Here is an 8,570-nt window from a genome sequence, read left to right on the forward strand (position 1 = left end):
GTCTTAGAGTTTTAAAATCGGGAAGATTTAAGTGATTGAGGTCCTGGGTTTGATCCCAGAGTTTGCGGAGAAAATTACTCAGGATTTTCTTGTCCCTGGACAATTCATCCCCTAGGTTTATTTGTCCCCTAATTATGATCAACAGCTAATTCTAAAGAAATTTAAGAAGATGAAACTAACTGATGTTCGGTCTACATTGTTTTATCATGCACAATAATGCATATTGATTTTAAGTCAAGTGCAGTATTGTCAATGGACAATACCCATAGTGAAGGGATAAATGGATTCTCTAACTCACAAAAGGTGTCACTGATCATAGCTGATTACTACATGCATATCAATTAGCCCGAAAATACTTCAGGAACCATTAAGGCCTAGATTTAATACTAAATGTAAAACGATGTAAAACTAGATTAAAACTGAGATGTAGGATAAAAAGTAAAGATTCAGTTTTTGATTCAGTATGTTGCATTCCGGTCATTTTTTTTTTACACCTATGGATACTACGTGCTTAGCACTTCAAAACCATCCAAAGAAATTCTACTTGCGACCATGAAAGAAAAAGTTACAGTGTATCTTTTTCTGCACTATACGGACAATGTGAATATGGTACCCTAAAACAAGTCCACAAAAAATTAGTATGTACTGATTTTTTTTTTCAAATTAGTGCTGGGGTAGAAGTTGACCACCCACTTTATCAGACAGGGTCAAAATTAGAAGGTTGCTATTCCACCATAGAATGCAGTCTGTGCTTAAAAAGGGTGATAAATACACATGTGAAAACCGCAATTTTACCCATAAAATGAATAATTCCTGTACAGTCCTTTAGAGCGACATCAGACTGTAATCACTTCAGCATGTTACCTCTTGCCCCTAGGTGGTGTCATACCATAAGTTTGATCAAAAACTTTCGACCCCCCCCCCCCATCTTAGCACTTTTTGCATGGTCTTCTCGCGGATACACTCTTAAAGTCAATGGGAATATCAAATGCCTGAGTTTGTGGTGAATGGAAGTGATACGTTATACAGATTTATTATGTATGCGCCATTATAGTTAATTATATATGTTACAAGTCCCTGTAGGTTACAGGTCCCTTCGTTCATTGTTAGTTCTCGTGATACGAGACATCCGGGTTATCTATTATGTTATTGTAATGGTGGCACGTCAATTAAAGTTATCAACAGTTGTCGCTGTCTGTGTTTGTCCCTGTAGTACTCCCCACTAAACTGTCGTGGTGGCTGATTGTGGATTTATTCCTTACGTCTCCGTGAACTGCAGGACTCGGCAAACAAGAAATATCATTCAACAGGCAGGTTACAGTGTACTGTAAATAGATTTCTGTTGGCTCGCGTAGAAGCGCGCCATATAATTTTTATTTTTAAGACGAACCCCCATCAATTTATCAATCAATGGCTTCAACTCGCGCCCCAAAGCAGCGTGTTTTGACAAAAGATGAAACTATCACCTCGTTCGAGGCCTGGAAACAGAACCTTACATACATTTTATCTCTAGATGACAACTTCGCCCCATTCTTCGCTCCCGATATTGTATGGTCTAAGAAAAGCAGGGATAACCCAAATCGAGGCTTTACCGACGAACGTGGGAAGACTGCAGCACAAAAGGTGGTTTTTTTAGAGCTCATGTTGGGTCAAATCGCCAATTTTTGCCCGGTGATAGCCCGCAACACCATTATTCACAAGTCTGTGAGTATAAGCTCTGTTTGGCAATCAATCCGTGCTCACTATGGATTTCAGAATAGTGGGGCACAGTTCCTTGACATCTGTGATATGAAACTAGAAATGGATGAAAAACCAGAAGACTTATTTCAGAGGCTGATCGCCTTCGTTGATGACAATCTATTAACTGTCGGATGCGGTCTTACACACTATGGAACTCAAGTTACCGAGGAGGAAATGTCTCCATCCTTAGAAAATCTGATAACAGTATTATGGCTTCGTTTAATCCACCCCGGTTTGCCCAAGCTCGTTAAGCAACGGTATGGAATCCAATTACGTACATGTACTATCGCGTCACTTAAACCAGAGATATCAATGGCCTTGTCATCCCTTTTAGAAGAGGTGGAAACTGCTGAAGAGGTTCGTTGCATGCGTATGGGTTCCCGACCACCGTTTCGCCCAGACTCCAGACTGCATAACCCCCCGCCAAGGCCCAGGCCACAAACCTTAAAGCCACAACGTGTTACAAAAAGATCGCCTGCAATGTGTCCTCTATGCTTACAATCCAACCGAGGTTCCACTGACCATTACCTCAGTCTATGTCCATATTTGCCCGAGAGCGACAGAAAGTTTATGTCACGAGCCAGGCAGGTTATCGTCGATTCTGACGATGATGAGAACACTGATATCATTTCAGATGCCAATAATGCTGATTCGCCAACTTTGTCGGTTTCATCACGAAGAGTCCAAGTCGATCAGTCTCCCTATCTTGATGCATTCTACGACCACCATGCCATCCGCATAACCGTCGACTCTGGTTCCGAAACGAATATGATAAGTCATCCTCTCGCTCTCCAGTTGGGCATTCCTGTTACTAAAAGTACACAATACGCTACTCAGGCTGATGGCCGAACATTGTTAAACGTTGTCGGAGAAACTCGCTTTGAGTTGACAAGAGACGATCATATCTTATCATTCACCGCATTAGTCGTGTCCTCTATGGATGTGGAACTACTTGGAGGAACCCCTTTCATGTCTGTCAACGATGTAGCCGTGCGACCTTCCAAGCAACACGTACTTATTGGTGGCCATATTTATCCATACGGTTCCTCTTCTCCAAAGTCAAGTCCATCGGTACGACGCACTCAAGCTTCTGTTTTAAGATCGAATACTGCTACCACTATTTGGCCTGGTAAATTCATAGAAGTAGATGTCCCAGCTGAACTCGACAACATCGACACAGTGGCCGTAGAACCCCGGCTAGATCTCTCCCCCCATCAGACCGAAGCATTATGGCCTGCTCCGTCCGTCTTACGACCGATAGGCGGAAAGTTACGTATACCTAACTCTACTGATTTACCAATCATCGTTCGCAGAAACAGCCACTTTTCTCAGGTGCTACCTGTGTATAACCCCCTGGTATCACCGAATTCAGCCAATGACATACACACACTGACCACATCCATGCCCAATCCGCCCTCATCTGCTGTTACGCTTGATCCGGATGAAATACTGTCACCTCTTGTTCACAAGCAGTTTCGCACCCTACTACGACAATACGACTCTGTTTTCAGCACAACACCCAAGGGCTATAACGGTGCATTTGGTCACTTCACCGCAAAAGTCAATATGGGTCCAGTCCTTCCACCCCAACGAAAAGGGCGTGTCCCCCAGTATGCTAAAGATAAGCTAGATGAACTACAATCCAAATTTGATGAGCTTGAGAGCATCGGAGTCTTCCGGAAACCCGAGGACCTGGATATGGTAGTCGAATACTTAAATCCGTCATTTTTGATCAAAAAGCCCAATGGTACATACAGACTGGTGACTGCGTTTGGCGAAGTCGGCAAGTATGCTAAACCACAACCATCCCTGATGCCAGATATCGATTCAACCTTACGGTCAATTGCCAGTTGGACTTACATAATTGCTACAGACTTGTCAAATGCCTTTTACCAAATTCCCTTATCCGCGGATTCTATGAAGTTTTGCGGCGTCGCTACCCCATTTAAGGGTATCCGGGTATATACTAGGTGTGCCATGGGTATGCCGGGCTCAGAGACAGCGTTAGAAGAGTTAATGTGCCGTGTGCTGGGAGATTTGATACAACAGGGATTTGTCGCCAAAATTGCCGATGATTTGTACTGTGGGGGGAATACTCCTGAAGAACTCCTAAAGAACTGGCAGGCTGTTCTCAATGCCTTACACACAGCCTCTCTCAACTTAAAGGCCTCTAAAACAATCATCGCACCGAGAAAAACTACCATTCTTGGATGGACCTGGTGTCAGGGATCTTTAACTGCAAACCCTCACAGAATCGCCACCCTATCGACGTGTGCAATCCCTAAGACTATTAAAGACTTGCGAGCCTTTATAGGTGCATACAAGTTCCTCTCACGTGTACTTCCGCAGTGTGCTAAATATTTGAGTCCACTCGATAGCCTAGTGGGAGGAGGAGCTCAGTCTAAAGATATAATCGTCTGGACGGATGACACGACTGCTTCATTCCACCTGGCACAGGCATATTTAAAAGATGCGAAGTCTATCACTTTACCAAGACCCAACGATCAGTTATGGATAGTCACAGATGGGGCAGTCAGAAGCTTTGGATTGGCCTCCACATTATACCTTATTAGAAACGACAAACTACAATTAGCTGGTTTCTACAGCGCGAAGCTCCCTGAACGAAAACATGGATGGAGTCCCTGTGAGATCGAAGCTTTATCTATTGCGGCATCCATCAAACACTTTGCTCCTTATATCATTCAGTCTGGTCACGTAGCTCAAATTCTTACCGACAGTAAGCCTTGTGTTGAGGCTTATTCCAAGTTACAAAGGGGTGAATACTCTACTAGTCCAAGAGTGACCACATTTCTATCCATTGCCAGTCGATATCAAGTTTTCATTCGCCACCTAGCCGGCAAGGTCAACATTCCGTCAGATTTTGGAAGTCGAAATGCTCCAGATTGTGAAGATATGAGTTGTCAAGTGTGCTCATTCATATCGGTTACCATGGACTCTGTTGTTCGTGCCGTGTCTGTGAAAGATATTATGAATGGATCGGTCAGGCTGCCATTTGTTAATCGCTCCATGTGGCGCCAGGCTCAGCAAGATTGTAAGGACCTGCGTCGAGTGCATGCCCACCTTGCACAGGGCACTCGACCATCAAAGAAATCTACCAATATTCATGACGTCAAACGGTACCTCAATACCGTCTCCATCGCATTAGACGGAACCCTAGTCGTTCAAAAGTCTGACCCTTTAGCTGTGACTCGAGACTTAATCGTCATCCCAAGGGACCTGATACTAGGTCTACTCACTGCGTTACACATTCGTTTGGATCACCCCTCAAGCTACCAAACACGTCTTATCGTTCGTAGATATTTCTACGCATTGGATTTAGATCAAGCCGTGGACGCTGTATCTAGAAACTGTCAACAATGTGCAGCTCTTCGCAAAATACCATCTTCTATTATTCAACAAACTAGCGAACCCCCACCTAAAGCTGTTGGAACCTATTTCGCCGCAGATGTTTTATGTCGCGCCAAACAGAAAATTCTCGTACTCCGTGAATGTGTTACCTCCAAAACTTCTGCGACCCTAGTTCCGGATGAAAAGCACCAAACTATCCGGGACGCCCTTCTCCAATTGTGCATTGAGATGGTACCAGTTGAAGGCTGTAGTGTTATACGCTGTGACCCAGGCCCCTGTTTTCAAGCTATAGTTAATGACCGCTTACTGAACCAACATGGTGTTTATGTCGAACTTGGCCGAACAAAGAACATAAATAAAAACCCTGTAGCTGAACACGCCATCCAAGAAATCGAGGATGAGATCCTCCGACAGGACCCTTCAGGATCCCCCATCACCCCAGTTTTATTAAGCTGTGTCATTGCGCGCGTTAATTCTCGTCTTCGGGCCAGTGGTTTGTCGGCTAGGGAAATGTGGTGCAAGCGGGATCAAATCACCAATGAGCAGTTACTCATCGATGACAGTAATCTCATACATGCTCAACAAGTGCGACGTCACCAAAATCATCCTTACAGTGAACGGTCAAAAAACCCTCTTGGCAAGTCTGGTCCTCCACAGAACGTCCGTATTGGGGATTTAGTTTATTTATTTTGTGATCGTGATAAAAACAGGGCACGTGACAAATATATTGTCTCGGGTGTTCAGAACGGCTTTCTACAACTTCATAAGCTGAGGAACTCTCAAATCCGCTCGAAGACATACTCCGTCCATCCTACAGAGGTTTACAAGGTAAATATTTCCCCCACAGCTTGCTCCGTTGCTTCAGATGATAGCGAAGATGATACGGTCATCATTCCTTCTGTATTGACCACACCACTCGACCCGACTGCATCAGCTCAACTACCCGACCGTGGCGAGGCAGAAGCATCAAGCAGTTCGTCAGAATCTGATCTTATCGATGATACCCTGAACATCCAGACCCTGTCAAATACAGCAACAAGTGTTTCTTCTAACATACCAGGATTACCACGAAATCGTACACGCCAGTTGCCTAAAAAACTAATAGACTATGTTCTTTATTAAGACTTTTAAGTGTTTTCATGTCTAAAAGTTATTTTTAATTCCATAAATTGTTCTACAAGAAAAGGAAAAAAAGGGTCGCGCCATTATAGTTAATTATATATGTTACAAGTCCCTGTAGGTTACAGGTCCCTTCGTTCATTGTTAGTTCTCGTGATACGAGACATCCGGGTTATCTATTATGTTATTGTAATGGTGGCACGTCAATTAAAGTTATCAACAGTTGTCGCTGTCTGTGTTTGTCCCTGTAGTACTCCCCACTAAACTGTCGATGTTTTATTGATAACGATCCCCTGCTTGCCATATGACGAGCTATTGTATTGTCTTCACATGTGACTCAGAGACAACCGTCTTTCGGAGAATTTCTCTCTCTTTTTTCAAAAAAAATAAAGTCAATAATTATTGTAATCTACATTGTTTATTTTTTTTTTGATAATTACGTGTATCACGAGGGTAGTCCATAGAGGTCATTAAATAGGACACCTCGAAGACGCGTGCACTGCCTTATGACGAGCTATTGTCTTCACGTGCGAATCAGTGACAACCGACTTTCTGAACACCCATGAGTTACAGCTCCAGTCACGTTAAAACGTCACACAAAGACCGAAGGTCCGAAACACGTACTGTTTTCTGGGGGGTGGGTGGGGGGAGAGAGAGAGAGAGAGGGTTTAACCTCCACTTGACACAAACTAGGTCATTCCGGGCCTAACACACGGTTCAATATTATTTCAATAATTCGCTTGCGCGTAGGGGTCTTTAGCAGTGAGAGAAAACCGGAGGACGTTACTCCTTGTCATATACAACCGTGAAATCGAAACCACTCCAACTGACCCAATGACAGACCTTATGATACAGCGCGCACGTGCTAACCATTCGGCCACCAAACCCTCCGAATTTTAGTCAGTTTGCAGCCAAAACTGTACATGGCGCAAACATTCTGCCAACGTAGATATTGTTGGCCTCCGTGGAACTGTTTATTAAACATAAATTATAGGCCAATTTTGACAAACCGGAATAGTTTTACGGATAGGACAAATAAATAGCCATATCTCGGTTATTTGTCAATGGATCTTGGTCGTTTTTTCATTTTTGGAATCTTTGGACGAATCCCACAGGGCCTCTCACTGAAACCTGTTCGAAATTCGGAAATTTGCTCGATTACTTTTAGATTCAAAGATTTGCGAGGGTTTTCTTCGGCATTTTTTTGGATTCAAGATGGCGTATTTCCGTCACTATTGAAGGTACCAAGTTGAAACTTGGTAGGAATAAGGAACACATTGATGCCTTCAAAATAGAATATGAAAACTTTTTGTGACGGTTTCCGGAAACGTTCCGAAATTACCGAGGACTTCCGATTTTCCCCGAATATGAATAGTTCACTCCATTTTAAAAGTGGACTGAAAATGAGATATTGTGATGTTAACCCAGATATTATCTTTCATTTGATGAAACCTTGTCCCATAACATTTTCAACCGTTTAAACACCATTTTGAATTTTACAAAAAACCTTCAAATTATGATTCCGATTTTCGAAAACAATTTTTTGTACGCCCACATTTTCACGTGGAGGTATGTCCTGACGTCCACAATTGTTTGTGGACAGGTCACAATTTTTATCCGATTTCAACGAAACTTGAAATATAGGTTTGTCTCCCTAAGATCTCGGTTCCTTTCGATATTGGCATGTATCGGACCGGAACTTCATGGATTATGGCTCCTTGATTGTACGAAAAATCGCGTTTTTAGCCTGTGGATCCTATAGAGGTCACAATTTTTATCCGATTTTGTTGAAACTTGAAATGTAAGTTTATAACCCAAAGATTCCCTTTCCTTTCGATATTCGCACATATTGGACCAAAACCTCCTGAATTAAGACCCCTGATTGTACGAAAAATCCCGATTTTAGCTTGTAGACCCTATAGAGGTCATAATTTTGATCCGATTTAAAACAACGTTTGAATGTGGTATATCAATGTTGTGGACCCTCTAGAGGTCGCAATTTGATCGGATGTTGATGAAAGTTGAAATACATGTTTATAACCCAAAGATCTCGGTTCCTTTCGATATTTGCGCGTATAAGATCGTAACTTCCTGAATTATGACCCTTGATTGTGCAGAAAATCACGTTTTTAGCTTGCGATCCATCTAGAGGTCACATTTTTTATCCGATTTAAAAAAAAAAAACAATATGTTAATATATATATCTCCATTACACACTAAGATCTTGTTTGTTTTTTTGATAATCGCGCATATGCGAACGTAATTTCCTGAATTATGGCTCCTGATTGTTCGAAAAATCGCATTTTTTCCCGATTTTAAATTGTGTAAAGGTATGCAATACG

The sequence above is a fragment of the Patella vulgata genome, chromosome 6 (assembly GCF_932274485.2).
Source record: "Patella vulgata chromosome 6, xgPatVulg1.2, whole genome shotgun sequence".
NCBI classification, from domain to species: domain Eukaryota; kingdom Metazoa; phylum Mollusca; class Gastropoda; family Patellidae; genus Patella; species Patella vulgata.